This window comes from Rhinopithecus roxellana, chromosome 21, assembly GCF_007565055.1.
Source record: "Rhinopithecus roxellana isolate Shanxi Qingling chromosome 21, ASM756505v1, whole genome shotgun sequence".
In the NCBI taxonomy this organism is placed as follows: domain Eukaryota; kingdom Metazoa; phylum Chordata; class Mammalia; order Primates; family Cercopithecidae; genus Rhinopithecus; species Rhinopithecus roxellana.
The window spans coordinates 64625642-64644347 of NC_044569.1; positions in this window are offsets into that span (position 1 = coordinate 64625642).

The following is an 18706-nucleotide window of genomic DNA, read 5'->3' on the forward strand; positions in this document are numbered from 1 at the left end:
TCAAAGTTTTATGAAGCTACCAAATTGGGTCGATGAATATAAAATATTGTCTGAACAAAGGTAAAGGCATCCTATGTTCTTTAATGAAAAAGTTTTATTTTGTATTAAAATGTTAATTAATACTCCAAAATTAAGGTATGAAATAATGTAATAATGTAATTGGGATTCTAATAAGAATCTCAATGTATTTTTTCATTGAAAAAATGATCTTTCATTTCATAATAATAAATGCTTTGCAATATCCAAGAAAATATGGTCACTATTGGGAAAACAAAGGTTATTTAAAACTTTTTCATCATCTGTGTTGGTTTTTCCTTGCTTTATTGGGCCTGAACACTATATTACACAGTTAAGCATATTTTGTTTTCTTTTACCTGATTAGCGCTGTCTTAATGCTGGGCTTAAAATAATAACACACCTGTGTTAAGTCATATAACCTTTTTTTTTTTTTTTTTTTTAACAGACTAATAACCACATTCTGCTAAAAGTCTCTTCATTTAACTGACAGTGTAGTGGATTGGTTTAAGTCACTATTTCTGGAAGCAGAACACCTAACTTCAAATCCCAGCTTTCCCATTGACTATGTGAACTTGAGCTAGTTACTTAATGCCAATGTGTGTTAATCTCTCTGTATGTAAAATTGTAAAAACAGTAGTACCTATCTCATGTCTACATTATAAGGATTAAAAAATGAATTAAGTTTTGTAAAGGACTCAGAATAGTGTCTTGCACATGATAAACTGTTTTAGTAAATCAATCTAATTTTACCAGGTATTATAGCTATTGAGCTTTTATTCTTAACTATAAAATTACATAGTTCAATTTGCGACTATAACAAAAGAGTGCATCCATTGGACTTTTAAGCAGTAGAATTACTTAAAAGTCTGTGTTAGTTTCCTAGAGCTTCCATAACAAATAACCAAAAACTGAGTGGCTTAAAGCCACCGAAATTATTGCCTCCCAATCTGGAGGCTAGATGGACAAAATCAAGATGCCATCAGTGCTATGCACTCTCACAAGATTCTAGGACAGAATCTATTCCATGTCTTTCTCTTAGCTTCTGGTGTTGCTGACAATCTTTGGTGTTCCTTGACTCTAAGACACATCCTTCTAATCTTTGTCCCTATTGTTGAATGACAATCTTCCTGTGTGTCTCTGTGTCTATGTCTCTGTTTTGCTTTTTCTTTCTTTAAATTTTTCTCCAGCTTTTGAGTGCTGGGGTGTATGTGGAGGATGTGCAGGTTTGTTACATAGGTAAACGTGTGCCATGGTGGTTCGCTGCAGAGGTTAACCCATCACCCAGGTATTAAGCCCACATCCTTTAACTACTCTTCCTGGTGCTTTCTGTCAACCTAACCCCACTGACAGGCCCCTAGTGTAAGTTGTTTCCCCCATGTGTCCATGTGTTCTCATCATTCAGCTACCACTTATAAGAGAACATGTGGTATTTGGTTTTCTGTTCCTGCCTTAGTCTGCTGTAGATAATGGCCTCCAACTCCGTCCATGTGCCTGTGAAGGGCATGATTTTGTTCCTTTTATGTCTGCATAGTATTCCATGGTATATATGTACCACATTTCTATCAGTGATGGGCATTTGTGTTGATTCCATGTCCTTGCTATTGTAGTAGTGCTGCAATGAACGTACATGTGCATGTATCTTTATAATGGAATGATTTCTATTCCTTTGAGTATATACTCTGTAATGGGATTGCTGTGTCAGTTGGTATTTCTGCCTCTAGGTCTGTGAGAAATCATCACACAGTCTACCGCAATGGTTGAAGTAATTTACATTCCCACCAACAGTGTAAAAGTGTTCCTTTTTCTCCACAACCTCGCCAGCATCTGTTGTTTCTTGACTTTTTAATAATTGCCATTCTGACTGGTGTGAGACAATACCTCATTGTGGTTCTGATTTGCATTTCTCTAATGATCACTGATGTTGAGCTTTTTTTCATATGTTTGTTGGCAACATGGATGTCTTCTTTTGAGAAGTGTCTGTTCATGTCCTTTGCCCACTTTTTATTGGGGTTGTTTGTTTTGTTCTTGTAAATTTGTTTAAGTTCCTTGTAGACACTGGATATTCAACCTTTGTCAGGTGGATAGATTGCAAAAAAATGTTCCCCTTCTGTAGATTGTGTGCTTACTTTGATGACAGTTTCTTTTGCTGTGTAGAAGCTCTTTAGTTGAATTAGATCTCATTTGCCAATTTTTGATTTTGTTGCTATTCCTTTTGGAGTTTTCATCATGAAATTTTTGCCTATGCATATGTCCTGAATGATATTGCCTATATTTTCTTCTAGGGGTTTATCGCTTTAGGTTTTACAATTAAGTCTTTAATCCAGCTTGAGTTAATTTTTGTATTAGCTGAAAGGAAGGAGTCCAATTTCAATTTTCTGCATATGGCTAGCCAGTTTTCCCAGCACCATTTATTAAATAGAGAATCCTTTCTCCATTGCTTGTTTTTTGTCAGATTTGTTGAAGATCAGATGATTGTAGGTGTGTGGTCTTATTTCTGAGTTCTCTGTCCTGTTTCATTGGTCTTTGTGTCTGTTTTTGTACCAGTACCATGCTGTTTTGATTACTGCAGCCTTGTAGAATAGCTTGAAGTTGAAAGCATGATGCCTCCAGCTTGGTTCTTTTTTGCCTGGGATTGTCTTGGCTAGTCGGGCTCTTTTTTGGTTCCATGTGAATTTTAAAATAGCTTCTTCTAATTCTGTGAAGAATGTCAATGGTAGTTTAATGGGAATAGCACTAAATCTATAAATTACTTTGGGCAATATGGCCATTTACACGATACTGATTCTTCCTATCCATGAGCATGGAATGTTTCTCCATTTGTTTTCATCCTCTATGATTTCCTTGAGAAGTGGCTTGTAGTTCTGTCTGAAGAAGTCCTTTATTACTTTCTTAGCTGTATTCCTAGGTATTTTATTCTCCTTATAGCAGTTGTGAATGGAAGTTCATTCATGATTTGACTCTCTGCTTGTCTGTTGTTGGTATATAGAAATGCTTATAATTTTGCCATTGATTTTCTATCCTGAGACTTTGCTGAAGTTGTTTATCAGCTTAAGAAGCTTTTGGGCTGAGATGATGGGGTTTTCTAGATGTAGGATCATGTCATCTGCAAAGAAAGACAATTCAACTTCCTCTTATTCTATTTGAATACCTTTTATTTCTTTCTTTTGTCTTCTTGCCTTGACCCAAACTTCCAATACTGTATTGAATAGGAATGGTAAGAGAGAGCATCCTTGTCTTATGCTGGTTTTCAAGGGAAATGCTTCCAGCTTTTGCCCATTCAGTATGATATTGGCTGTGTGTGTGTGTGTGTGTGTGTGTGTGTGTGTGTGTGTGTGTTTGTTTGTTTGTTTGTTTTTTAGATGGAGTCTTGCTCTTGTCGCCTAGTCTGGAGTGCAATGCAACCTCCACCTCCTAGGTTCAAGCAATTCTACTGCCTCAGCCTCCCGAGTAGCTGGGATTACAGATGCATGCCACCATGCCCTGCTAATTTTTTTTGTATTTTTAGTAGAGACGGGGTTTCGCCATGTTGGCCAGACTGGTCTTGAACTCCTAACCTCAGGTGATCCTCTCCCCTCGGCCTCCCAAAGCGCTGGAATTACAGGCTTGAGCCACCATGCCCGTCGTTTTTTTTTTTTTTTTTTTAATTATTTTTTAATAATTTTTTCTTCAATACCTATAGTTAATTGATTCTTCAATACCTAGCTTATTGTAAGTTTTTTATCATGAAGAGATGTTGAATTTTATTGAAGGCCTTTTCTGCACCTATTGAGATACTCATGTGACTTTTGTCTTTAGTTCTATATATGTGGTGAATTACATTTGTTGATTTGTGTATGTTGAACCAGCTTTGCATCCCAGGGCTGAAGACTACTTGATCCTGGTGTATAAGCTTTTTGATATGCTGCTGAATTCAGTTTGCCGGTATTTTATTGAGAATTTTTGCATCAGTGTTCATCTGGAATATTGGCCTGAAGTTTTCTTTTTTTGTTGTATCTCTGCCAAATTTTAGTATCAAAATGATGCTGGCTTCATAAAACGAGTTAGTGAAGAGTCCCTCCTTTTTAATTGTTTGGAATAGTTTGAGTAAAAATGGTTCCAGCTCTTTGTACCTCTGGTAGAATTCAGCCATAAATCTGTCTGGTCCTGGGCTTTTTTTGGTTGGTAGGCTATTTATTACTGCCTCAATTTTAGAACTTGTTATTGTTCTATTCAGGGATTTAATTTATTCCTGGTTCAGTCTTGGGAGGGTGTATGTGTCCAGGAATTTATCCATTTCTTCTAGATTTTCTTGTTTATGTACATAGAAGCATTTATAGTATTCTCTGATGGTCATTTGCATTTCTGTGGGGTCACTGGTGATATGCCCCTTATCATTTCTGATTGTGTCTATTTGGTTCTTCTCTTTTCTCTGATTTATTAGTCTAGCTAGTGTTCTGTCTATTTTATTTCATTTTTCAAAAAAAAAAAAAAAACAGCTGCTGGATTTGTTGATTTTTTTAAGACAAAATTTTAAAACTTTTGATGTTTTGGTCTCTACCTACTTCAGCTCCTCTCTGATCTTGTTCTTTTTTTCTTGTCTTCTGCTAGCTTTCGGACTTGTTTGCTCTTGGTTCTCTAGTTCTTTTAGTTGTGATGTTAGGATGTAGAATTGAGATATTTATAGCTTTTTGATGTGGGCATTTAGTGCTATAAATTTCTGTCTTAACACTGATTTAGCTGCATCCCAAAGATTCAGGTATATTGTTTCCTTGTTCTCATTAGTTTCAAAGAACTTCTTGATTTCTGCATCAATTTCATTATTTAACGAGGAGTCATTCAGGAGCAAGTTGTCCATTTTCCATGTAGTTGTGTGGTTTTGAGTGAGTTTCTTAATCTTGAGTTACAATTGATTACACTGTAGTCTGAGAGATTGTTATCATTTCAGTTCTTTTGCATTTGCTGAGGAGTGTTTTACTTCTGATTATGTGATCAATTTTGGAGTAAGTGCCATCTGGCAATAAGAAGAATGTATATTCTGGGTAAAGAGTTCTGTGGATATCTTTCAGGTCTGCTTGATCCAGAGCTGAGTTCAGGTACTGAATATCTTTGTTAATTTCCTCTCTCAGTGATATGTCTAATATTGTCAGTGGGCTATTAAAGACTTCCACTGTTATATGTAGGAGTCCGAGTCTCTTTGTAGGTCTCTAAGAACTTGCTTTATGCATCTAGGTGCTCCTTGTATAGGGTGCATATTTATCTAGGATAGTTAGCTCTTCTTGTTGATTTGAACCCTTTACCATTATGTAATGCCCTTCTTTGTCTTTTTTGATCTTTGTTGGTTTAAAGTCTGGTTTACGAGAAACTAGGATTATGACCCCTACTTTTTTCTGTTTTCCATTTGCTTGGTAAATTTTCCTCCATTCCTTTATTTTAAGCCTATGTGTGTCTTTTCATGTGAGACGGGTCTCTTGAAGACAGCATCCTAATGGGGCTTGACTCTTTATCCAGTTTGCCATTCTGTGTCTTTTAATAGGGGCATTTAGACCATTTACATTTAAGGTTAATATTGTTATGTGAGAATTTGATCCTGTCATCATTGTGCTAGCTGGTTAATTTTCAGACTTGTTTATGTGATTGCTTCATAGAGTCATTGGTCTGTGTACTTCAGTGTGCTTTTGCAGTGGCTGGTAACTGTTTTTACTTTCCATATTTTGTGCTTCTTTCAGGAGTTCTTGCAAGGCAGGCCTGGTGGTGACATGTTCCCTCAGCATTTGTTTGTCTGAAAAGGATCTCGTTTTCCCTTTGCTTATGAAGCTTCGTTTGGCCAGATATGAAATTCTGGGTTGGGAATTCTTCTTCTTAAGAATGTTGAATATTGGCCCCTAATCTCCTCTGGCTTATAGAGTTTCTGCTGACAGGTCTGCTGTTAGTCTGATGGACTTACCTTTGTAGGTCACCTGACCTTTTTCTCTGACTGCCCTTATATTTTTTCTTTCATTTTGACCTTGGAGAATCTGATGATTATGTGTCTTTGGGTTGGTCTTCTCATGGAGTATCTTGCTGGGGTTCTCTTTATTTCCCGAATTTGAATATTGGCCTGTGTTGCTAGGTTGGGGAAGTTCTCCTGGATGACATCCTGAAGTATGTTTTCCAACTTGGTTTCATTCCCCCTGTGTTTTTCAGGTACTCCAATCAGTCATACGTTCAGTCTTTTTACATAATCCCATATTTCTCAGAGGTTTTGTTCATTCCTCTTCATTCTTTTTTCTCTATTCTTGTCTTTCTGTCTTCAAGCTCTGAGATGCTTTCCTCTGCTTGTTCTATTTGGCTATATTCATACTTGTAATTGCATTGTGAAGTTCTCCTGTTGTATTTTTCAGCTCTATCAGGTCAGTTATGTTTCTCTCTTAACTGGCTGTTCTGGTTATCAGCTCCTGTAATGTTTTATCATTATTCTTAGCTTCTTTGCATTGGATTATAACATGTTCCTTTAGTTCAGTGAATTTCATTATTACCCACCTTCGGAAGACTACTTCTGTCAATTTATCCATCTCAGCCTTAGCCCAGTTCTGTGCCCTTGCTGGAAAGATGTGATCATTTGGAGGAGAAGAGGCACTCTGGTTTTTTGAGTTTTCAGTGTTTTTGCATTGATTCTTTCTCATCTTTGTAGGCTTAGCTATCTTTGATCTTTGGGGTTGCTGATCTTTGAATGGGGTTTTTGTGGGGTCTTTTCAGTTGATGTTGTTGCTGCTTTCTGGCTTTTTATAATTATTTATTATTATTATTATTTTAACAGTCAGGCCACTCTTCTGTAGGGCTCCTGTGGTTTGCTGGGGGTCACTTCAGACCCTAGTCACCTCGGTCCCTTCTGCACTTAGAGGTATCACCAGTGAAGGCTGTGAAGCAACAAAGATGGAAGCCTGCTCCTTCCTCTGGGAGCTCTGTCCCAAGGGGGCATCAACCTGGTGCCAGCTGGAATGCTCCTAGTAGGAGGGGTCTGGAGACCCCTTTTAGGAGGTCTCATATAGTCAGGAGGAATGGAATCAAGGACTCGCTTAAAGAAGCAGTCTGGCTGCCCCTTGGCAGAGCAGGTGCCCTGCACTAGCTGCCAGCCTCTCCAGAACCAGCCGCCTGGCAAGACTAAGTCTGCTGAACCACAGAGACAGCAGCTGCCCCTCCCCCCAGGTACTCCATTCCAGGGAGAGATCACAGTTCTGTTCATATAACTATGGCTGGAGTTGCTGAAATTCCCATAGGGAGGCCTCATCCAGTGAGGAGGGATGGATCAGGTTCCCACTTCAAGAAACAGGCTGGCTACAATCAGCACAGCAACTTGTGGTAGATTGTGGGGAATTCCTTTTGGTCCCCGGTGCCAGCAGGCTAGAGTGGCTGACTCCAACTGCAGATATGGTAACTGCCCCTCCCTCCGGGAATTCAGTCCCTCTCAGGCTGTCACCAGCCTGCCACTGCTTGCTGGGTAGAATTCTAAGCCAGTGGGTCTTGTGAGGTGCCATGGGAGTGGAGCCCCACAGGAAGATGCCTCCGTGTATTGAGCCCCCTTTTCAGGGGAATGCCTGGGACCTCTTCCTTGCTGGAATTCCCAGGACTGGAGAATGCAAAACCCCTGGGTTTTCCTGCATGCCCGAGTGAACAAGCAGCTGTTCCACCAAGACTCTACAAAGCTCTGTGCTTCGGACCAAGGCCCTGGTGACCTGGGCTCAGGAAGGGATCTCCTGATACACAGCTTGCAAAGATCGATAGGAAAGGTGTGGCTTCCTGGGTAGGGTCGCACAATTACTCGCCACCTCCCTTGGCTGTGTGGGGGCTCCGTGGCTTCCTGCTGCTCCCAGGTGAGCCATCACCCCACCCTGCTTTTCCTCAGTCTCTGTGTGTCAAGCTGTCTGCCTACTCAGTCCCATTGTGAGAATCTGGATACCTCAGTCAAAGGTACAGTGTACACTCGCTGTTTTGTGAGAGCCGTGGACCACAGCTGCTTCTAATTAGCCATCCCCTCCCCTGTTATATTTTTCTTATTAGGACACCAGTCATGTTGGATGAGGTCCTACTCTAATTGGGTATGACCCTTTCTTAGCTTGATTACATCTTTAAAGACCCAATTTCTAAATAAGGTCACTGTGTTAATATGGGGCTGGGTAATTTACAGAGAGAATGTGTTTATTCTACTCATGGTTCTGTAGAGTGTGTAGGAATCCTGGTGCCAGCATCTCCTTCTAGTGAGGCCTCAGGAAGCTTATAATCAGAAGGGAAAGGGGAGGAGTGTATCACATGGCAAGAAAGGAAGTAAGAGGGAGAGTGGGGAAGCACTACAGTCTTTTAAACAATCAGGTTTTGCATCAGCTCAGAGAGAGAATTCACTCATTACCAAGGGAATGGTGTTGAGCCATTCATAAAGGATCCACCCCTGTGATCCAATCCCCCCCACCAGGTCCCACCCTCAGTGTTGGTGGTTACTTTTCAACATGAGATTTGGAGGGGACAAACATCCAAACCGTATCACTCCACCCCAGCTCCCTAAATCTCATGTCTTTCTCACATTGCAGAATACAAGCATGCCTTCCCAATAGTCCCTGAAAGTCCTAACTTGTTACAGCATCATGTCAAAGTACTAATTCTCACCTGAGACACATCTCTTTCCAAATATGAGCCTGTAAAATAAAAAGACAAGTTATTTACTTCCAAGATACAATAGTTGTGTAGGCATTGGCTAGACATTCCCATTCCAAAAGGGAGAAAGTGGCCAAAAGAAAGGGGCAACGTGTCCCATGTGAGTCTGAAACCCAGACTAGAATAGGGCAGTGATGCCCCAGGCCTGGCTCTCGGCCTGTGATGGGAGGGGCAGCCTGGAAGATTTCTGAAACGCCTTTGAAGCCTTTTTCCCATTGTTTTGGATAGTAACACCTGGCTCCCTCTTAGTCAGGCAAATCTCTCTAGCAAGTGATTTTTCTGCAGCCTGCTTATATTCCTCTTCTAAAAAAGACTTTTCTTTTTCTGCCACATAGCCAAGCTGCAAATTTTCCAAACTTTTATTTTATGCTTCCCTATTAATTATAAATTCTAACATTAAGTCATCTCTATGCTCCCACCTCTGATTATAGGTTGTCAGATGCAGCCACATCAAATTTTGAACACTTTGCTGCTTGGAAATTTCTTCTACCAGATACCTTAGGTCATCACTCTTACGTTCAATGCTCCACAGATCCCTGGGGCGTGTACATGTGTCCAAGCTGTTTGCTAGGGCATAAACAGGTGACCTTTACTCCAGTTCCCAATAGCTTCCTAATTTCCATCTGAGACTTCATCAGCCTGGACTTCATCGGCCTGGACTTCAGTCTCCATATCTCTATCAGCATTTTGGTCACAACCATTTAACCAGTGTCTAAGAAGTTATAAGCTTTCCCTTGTCTTCCTACCTTCTTCTGAGCCCTTCAAACTCTTCCAGTCTCTGCCCATTACCCAGTTCCAAAGTTGCTTCCATATATTCAGTTACGTTTCTATCAATATCCCACTCCTGGGTATCAATATTCTGTTAGTTCTTGTGTTGTTATAAAGAAACACCTGAAGTTGACTAATTTATGAAGAAAAGATGTTTATTTTGGTTCACACTTCTACAGGCTGTACAGGAAGTGTGGTGCCAGCATCTGCTTCTGGCGATGGCCTCACAGAGCTTCCAATAATGGCAGAAAGTGAGGGGGAGTAGCGTATTACATGACAAGAGAAGGAGTAAGAGAGAGAGGAAGGATGTCTTTTTAACAGCCAGATCTTGTGTGAACTCAGAGTGAGAATTCAGTCATTACCAGGGTATGGCACTAAGCTATTCATGAAGGATCCTTCCCATGATCTAACACATCCCCCTAGGCCCCACCTCCAACACTGGAGGACACATTTTAAGATGAGATTTGGAAGGACAAACATCGAAAGCATCTCAGTCACATAAACAGGAAATGAAGGTTGGGGCTCCAACATGTCTTTTTTGGGGGGCACACAATTCATCCCACAACAAAGGCCTTTCATTTAATTTTTTTGTTTAGTTGAGAGTAATTCTTTTAAACCACTAATCCTTGTCATACTATCTGTCAGCCTTCAGTAATTTGAATAGCTCATATTGAATCTAGTAGCTCAGCAATAAAACAAAGAGGTTCTAAAAATAGTTGTAACTGGTTCTCAGATATTTGATTTTGGTCTATTGAGGTATTGTCACAATACCTTCATTTCTTATGTAAGTAGTCTGATTTTATTTGAGACATCAGTAAGGAATCATGTTGATTACACCAACATGGTAGATAAAAGATTTTGATAGAAAATCTAACAATTATTTGTTAAATATTAAATACCACCCTTATTCAATCTTAACCCTCAACAGTTTCATTTTCTACATTGCTGCTTCTAGAATTTATTCCTAAACAATTAACTAAAATGTATCTTAGGTTATCATCAGACTGATTTTTGTTTTGTTTTCTTAATATAGCTAGAATCAAATGCATGTACGTCTATCACCAGGTCGCTAGAACTCAGAATTTGAATGTGGTCGATAGATTTGTTTGAATGTTTTGTTACAGAAAATGTAAAGTGCTTGATGTAGAATAGGTGTAATATTTTAAATACATTCACCATGCATTTATCAAGGGCTTATTGTCTGCTAATCACTGTGCCAAGTTTTAGAGACATAAATATGCTAAGGCAAAAATTCCTTCTCTCAAGAAAAGAGTCTGTGGAAGACACAACTATGTAAATAGGTGTGTAACACTATAATAAATATCATAGTAGGAAAATGTAATCAGTTATGGGTCCACACATTATTTCCTTTTGGAATGTGAGCCTGCTACCTGTTTTGTTTGTTTGTTTTACAGCCCACATGCTCAGAGGTAAGAATGGCATTCATATTTTAATTGTTTAAAATAATAAAAAAAGAAGAAGAATAGTTTATGACAAGTGAAACTGATATGAAACTAACATTTCAGTGTTCACAAATAAAATTTTATTGGCACACAGTTCTTCCCATTCTTGGTGTGTTATCTATGGCTTTTCTTATGCTATATTTAGATAGTAGAATACTTACGACAGAGATGCTATGGTCCTTGAAGCCTAAAATGTTTATTATTTAGCCCTTTATAAAAAAAAGTTTAGCAACGCTTGTATAAGGTGCTTTTGGAAGAAATGAAGAAAGGGTGACTATTATTTTTTGAAAAACTAACAGTGGCTTGTGACTATGAAGAAATTTGCATTTAACGTTTATTCACTTGACAGTACTGAGAGAAAGAACTCAAGAAAATTGCAAGGCTGTTTATTGATAAGTGGATCCTGAAATTTACCAGTTTATGGAGCAGCCAGAGTTAAGTGGTACCCAGGAAAGGATCATGTGTGAATAAGACACATATTATTTGTCCTGGGACCTTTCAAGTTTAATCTGAGAGATATGGTGTTAATTTTAATTTTTCATATGCCCCATCTTCTTACTAATCGTTCTTTCTATCTAACACCTGTAATTTCTAGAGAATTATTTGAAAATAACTGTCCATTCCTTAGGCTATTGTGTTTCAGTCCACTAGAACCCTCCAGCAGACCAACGGGAATCTCGAGAAGTGCCTATAAACTCCACTTTCTTACCACTACCAGGGAGGCAGTGCAGAGTTGGGTATTTTAGAAAAGCCAACCTTAAATCCTTTCTATTGAGGCTAATTGATCAATAACGAGTCACCACACTTACAAATGGTTTAATGCAAACAAATAGCTTTTTAATTTAAAAGTTTCTGATATTTCAATTCAGTAATTGAGAATTCATCCAGAATGAATGATCTGAATGTACAAAAAGTCACTTAGAAAAGGAATAACTTTCCTTATATTTCTTCCTGGACTGAACTAATTTTTTTCTACATAAAATGTCTATTGTCTCCTTCTCTATTTCACAAAAGTAGCTTTGTTTTTATGAAACTTTCCTCTTTTCCCTTTTCTTTTTCTTTCATTTTCTAATAGAACAAAGCAGAAAGTGAAAGCTTTCTCTTGGACTTGATTTGGCAGTGGAAAAGATTTTTTGTAGGCATAAAATGAATGACAGAAAGATAACATTTTGATATCTCTGAGATAATGCTGAATGATGTTAACTGTAGTTTAAATTTACTTCCTGGCTTGCTTTCGGTTGGAATATCACTTTCAGATCACTAAATACTAAGGATGTAAAGATGGTTATATAAGTTACAATTGTATGCTACATCAGTTGTACATTTCTTCAAAGATTATTCAAGGCTTTTTTAAAAATTGTTTTGAGGTATTTTCTAAGTATTCCCAGGTTGGAGGGCAAAGGAATTATATAAATTTAGCTTCTTTATACTGTAAGACTATAATACTCACACTTATCTGGTCTCCTGAAACTCAGAGTAGACATTTTAAAGTGTCTATCATTGATATATTCCATATGTGTTTGATATCATAGGTCAACTGTATTTTATTTTTATATTTGGGAAAAATATTCTCTTTAAATAGCAGTATATAGTTATAACCTGCAGTGTAGAACTTTTTAAAATCTATATCAGTTATATTAGTATAATTCTATTATGAATTTTTTTCATACTACAAACTGAAAGAAAACAGTTTTCAAAGAAATAGAAATTATTAAAAAATGAAAAATACAGATCATAAGCCTAGTATTATAATTTTCCATGTATTTTATTCATTGTCATAAGCTTATTATCACTGCAATTCTAATTAAGAGTTGAGAAATGTCTGTTCATATCTTTTGCCCACTTTTTGATGGGGTTGCTTGTTTTTTTCTTGTATATTTGTTTGAGTTCTTTGTAGATTCTGGATATTAGCCCTTTGTCAGATGAGTAGATTGCAAAAATTTTCTCCCATTCTGTAGACATTCATACAGCCAACAGACACATGAAAAAATGCTCATCATCGCTGGCTGTCAGAGAAATGCAAATCAAAACCACAATGAGATACCATCTCACACCAGTTAGAATGGCAATCATTCAAAAGTCAGGAAACAACAGGTGTTGGAGAGGATGTGGAGAAATAGGAACACTTTTACACTGTTGGTGGGATTGTAAACTAGTTCAACCATTATGGAAAACAGTATGGCGATTCCTCAAGGATCTAGAACTAGATGTACCATATGACCCAGCCATCCCACTACTGGGTATATACCCAAAGGATTATAAATCATGCTGCTATAAAGACACATGCACAAGTATGTTTATTGCAGCACTATTCACAATAGCAAAGACTTGGAATCAACCCAAATATCCATCTGTGACAGACTGGATTAAGAAAATGTGGCACATATACACCATGGAATACTATGCAGCCATAAAAAAGGATGAGTTTGCGTCTTTTGTAGGGACATGGATGGAGCTGGAAACCATCATTCTTAGCAAACTATCACAAGAAGGGAAAACCAAACACCGCATGTTTTCACTCATAGGTGGGAACTGAACAATGAGATCATTTGGACTCGGGAAGGGGAACATCACACATCGGGGCCTATCATGGGGTGGGGGGGGGGGGAGGGATTGCATTGGGAGTTATACCTGATATAAATGATGAATTGATGGGTGCTGATGAGTTGATGGGTGCAGCACACCAACACGGCACAAGTATACATATGTAACAAACCTGCACATTATGCACATGTACCCTAGAACTTAAAGTATAATAAAAAAAAAAAATTAAAAAAAAAAAGAGTTGAGAAAAGTGGATACTAATTTTCCCAGGCAGGTCTATTTTTGGAGCACAAATATAATGCTGCTATAATTTGAAGACGACTAGTGTTCACACTGTGAATGCATCTGAAGTCACATTCTGCAGAATACCAGATACCTATGACTCAGAAAATGGGGGAGCTTTTCCCAGAAATTCACGGATCAGTTAAAAGAATCTTTGTAAGATATTTAATTAAAAGATAGATAAATACATAATCTCTCTTCTTATTCCTTATCTGAAAGGACATAGATACAGAGTATTTTTAGTTATCTTCAATAATTATAAGAGTAAATCAAAACTTTAACTTTTCTGACAATACATAATTATGCAGTATTTCAAATTTTAGCTCGAAGGCAACTAGAAAATTTTCCAAAAATATTTTTGGATTAGGAGTGTATATATTTATATTTATATTTATATAATATGTGACATATAATATATGATAAAAATTCCAAGTGAAATTAACACAACTATTTTTATATATATCAAAGGCAAATACATTAACTAGTACATTATTTTACTCAGGATTTATTTCTTTTATGCATATGAGACTACTTAGTTTAACCTATCTGTAAGTACAAATGGATTGTCTCAGTATTGCATATCTGTTGGTTATGTTTTGGGCTTATATTTGCCCTAAAACAATAAGAATAATTAATTAAATATATGTATACTATTTTGGCTTAAGAAATTATTTTAGATCAAGTTGGACTATAATCCTTGAGGTGGGTTTTTATCTTTACATGCAATAAATACATATCTCACATAGGAAAGAGTAATTGAGCTCTGCCTCCATCCTCCTTAATAAACCAAACTGGACCCCATTTCTCCAACTCCAGTAAGTTTCATATTCCCTGGCAAAGCGGATTAAATCAAGCTGGTAATGAAGAAGAAGAAGGAGCTAATAGTGGGAAGCAGAAGCATTGCATAATCAGTTATACCATACTGAGGTCGTCATCCTTCAGGTGCACTTTTTGAAACTGACTAGTAGGCTCCAGAGAACTTTTGAACTTCAAATAATCATTTGTGATTGTGTGTCAAAAACCTGTATCAACTACAAGCACAAACATGCACATCGATCGCAGTGCATATTAAGTAACAATTTTAAATTCAGAAAATTGTACTGGGAACAAAACAAGAAAGTTAACCTTGGACCTATAGCAAGAAGTGGCATGTGCAAGTGTGTCTGTTGGTAATTGGAGTGGGACATGGTTTTTAAAGTCTTAGTTGAAAATTTCTAAAAATGCTTAAGATAAGATGCTGTTAGAATTTTTCAAATATCACTGATTTTACTCATCTATCTTGTAACAATTCTTTTTTTCATTTACCTCCCAAATTGGTCATAATACAGAAATCGGGTATGGTTTAAATTATATTAATTTTGCTTATTAAAAATGTATGCAAATATGCTACTAGAAGTTAACTTCTCTTTCAAAGTATGTCAATTATACTTCAATAAATTTGTGTGCATTACTTTCAAAAGCTATTATGTTGAAGAGATTTGTATACCCTTAAAATTTTATGAAAATTATTTAAATGAGAAAGAGTAGTTGAATAGCCAAAAAAAGTGAAACTTGTATTTAATATAAAGTTCCTAAGAATATGAGAAGGCACAGGGTTTAGAAAACTTACACAGGGATAGTATCTAATTTGGAGGTAAAGCCCCTCTTTTGATATAACAAGAAAGCAAAGATGGGATATATTAGGATTCATGAAGATTTACAGGTGGATTTGGGAAGTTAAGGAAGATCTGACCCTTTGTCTTCTCTGTTCTCAGTGGAATAGAAAGAGATTGTATTAGTCCATTTTCATGCCACTGATAAAGACATACCCAAGACAGGACAACTTACAAAAGAAAGAGGTTTAATGGGCTTAGAATTCCACATGGCTGGGGAGACCTCATAGTCACGGCAGAAGAAAAGGAAGAGCAAGTCACATTTTATGTGGATGGTGGCAGGCAAAATGATAGCTTGTGCAGGGAAACTCACCCTTTTTTATTTTATGTTTTTTGACATGGAGTCTCACTCTGTCATCCAGGCTGGGATGCAGTGGCAAAATCTCGGCTCACTGCAACCTCCGCCTCCTGAGGTCAAGTGATTCTCCTGCCTCAGGCTCCTGAGTAGCCGGGAATACAGGCATGCACCACCACACCTGGCTAATTTTTGTATTTTTGGTAGAGATGAGGTTTCACCAAGTTGGCCAGGCTGGTCTTGAACTCCTGACCTCAGATGATCTGCCTGCCTTGGCCTCCCAAAGTGCTGAGATTGCAGGCATGAGCCACTGTGCCCAGCCCAGAAACTCCTATTTTTAAAACCATCAGATCTCATGAGACTTATTCACTATCATGAGAACAGCATGGGAAAGACATGCCACCATGATTCAGTTATCTCCTACTGGGTCCCTCCCACAACACATGGGAATTCAAGATGAGATTTGGGTGGAGACACAGCCAAACTATATCATTCTGCCCCTGTCCCCTCCCAAATCTTATGTTGTCACATTTCAAAACTGATCATGGCTTCCCAACAGTCTCTCAAAGTCTTAACTCATTTCAGCATTAACTAAAAAGTCCACAGTCCAAAGTCTCATCTGAGACAAGGCAAGTCCTTCCACATTTGAGGCTGTAAAATTGAAAGCAAGTTAGTCAGTTCCTAGATACAATGAGAGTACAGATGCTGGGTAAACACAGCCATTCCAAATAGGAGAAATTGGTCAAACAAAGGGGCTACAGTCCCCATACAAGTTCAAAATCCGGCAGGGCAGTCAAATCTTAAAGCTCCAAAATGGTTTCCTTTTATTCTCTCTTTCACATGCAGGTCATGTTGATGCAAGAGGTGAGCTCCCACGGCCTTGGGCAGCTCCACCCCTATGGCTTTGCAGGGTATAGACCTCCTCTTGGCTGCTTTCATTGAGTGTCTTGGCTTTTCCAGGCACACAGTGCAAGCTGTTGTTGGATCTACCATTGTGGGGTCTGGAGGACCATGGCTGTCTTCTCACAGCTCCACTAGGCAGTGCCCCAGTAAGGACTGTGTGTGGGGGTTCTGACCCCACATTTCCCTTCTGCATTAACCTAGCAGATGTTCTCCTTGAGGGCCCCACCTCTGCATCAAACTTCTGCCTGGGCCTCCAGGTGTTTTCATACATCATCTGAATCTAGGCACAGGGTCCCAAAACACAGTTCTTGACTTCTGTGCATCCACAGACTCAACACCATGTGGAAGCTGTTAAGGCTTGGGGTTTCCACCCTCTGAAGGAACAGCCCGAGATACACTTTAGCCCCTTTTAGTCATGGCTGGAATGACTGGGATGTAGGGCACCAAGTCCCTAAGCTGCACACAGCATGAGGACCCTGGGCCCAGCCCATGAAACCACTTTTTCCTCCTAGGCCTCCAGACCTGTGATGGGAGGGACTGCTTATGAAGACCTCTGACATGCCCTTGAGACATTTTCCCCACTGTCTTGGGGATTAATATTTGGCTCCTCATTACTTATGCAAATTTCTGCAGCCAGCTTTAATTTCTCCTCAGAAATGGGATTTTCTTTTCTGTTGGACTGTCAGACTGTGAATTTTCTGGACTTTTATGCTGTTTCCCTTTTAAAACTGAATGACTTTAACAGCCCCCAAGTCACCTTTTGAATGCATTGATGCTTAGAAATTTCTTCTGCCAGATACCCTAAATCATCTCTCTCAAGTTCAAAGTTCCACAAATCTCTAGGGCAAATCTAGGGGAAATCTCAGGGGCAAAATGCCTCCAGTCTCTGATAAAACAACAAGATTCACCTTAGTTCCAGTTCCCAACAAGTTCCTTATCTCTATCTGAGACCACCTCAGTCTGGGTTTCATTGTCCATATCATTATCAGCACTTTTGACAAGCCATTCAACAAGTCTCTAGAAAGTTCCAGACTTTACCATATTTTTCTGTCTTCTTCTGAGCCCTTCAAACTGTTTCAACCTCTGCCTTTTACCTAGTTCCAAAGTTTCTTCCACATTTTTGAATATGCTACAGTAGCACCCCCTCTACCTGGTACCAATTTACTGTATTAGTCCATTTTCATGCTACTTGATACATACCTGAGACTTGGCAATTTACAAAAGAAAGAGATTTAATGAACTTACAGTTCCATATGGCTGGGGAGGCATCACAATCATGGTGGAAGTCAAGGAGGAGCAAGTCAAATCTTATGTGGATGGTGGCAGGCAAAAAAAGAGCTTGTGTGGGGAAACTCACATTTTTAAAACCATCAGATCATATGAGACTTATTCACTATCATGAGAACAACACAGGAAAGATCTGCTGTCATGATTCAATTACCTCCCACTGGGTCTCTCCCACAACACGTGGAAATTCAAGATGAGACTTGGGTAGGGACACAGCTAAACCATATCAGGGGTGTTGAGTTAAAACAGGAGTTGTAAGTCAAGGGAGCACACATTGACTAGAAGATGTATTGTATTAAAAACCGAGACATATTTGAAGGTCTGTTTGGGGTAGATGATTATGAAAGCCTACTTTAAATGTTGCTCCATTTCTCAATTGCATATGTGGAATATCCATCATCAATGGTTGAGGTTTTGACCTATAAAAATAATTGAAATAAGGTTGCAAGGGATATTGTTTCAAAAGTTTCAACATATGATACATCACAGAGTTTCACAGATAGGAGAAAGTAAAGGGCTAATAAACTGAGTGGAAGTAAGTCAGTGGAATAGGGCCTTGATGTTAAACAATAGTCAGAATATGTAGCTGAAGAAGCAACTAGAAGGAGAAGAAGTTGTGGTCAGAATCTGGGGTGTTTGGATTAGTGACGTTGGATGTGGACAAATTTTGTAAAACAATTTGGTCAGGCTATGTTGTCATTAAAGAGTAAAGAGGAAGAAAGGAGAAGATCATAGACATGAGAAAAATAAAGTATTAAGAAGTAGGCTATTGTGTGGGCACTCATGTTGAGTCACTTAAGACAGAACTTGGGAGAGAGAGGAAAATTTTG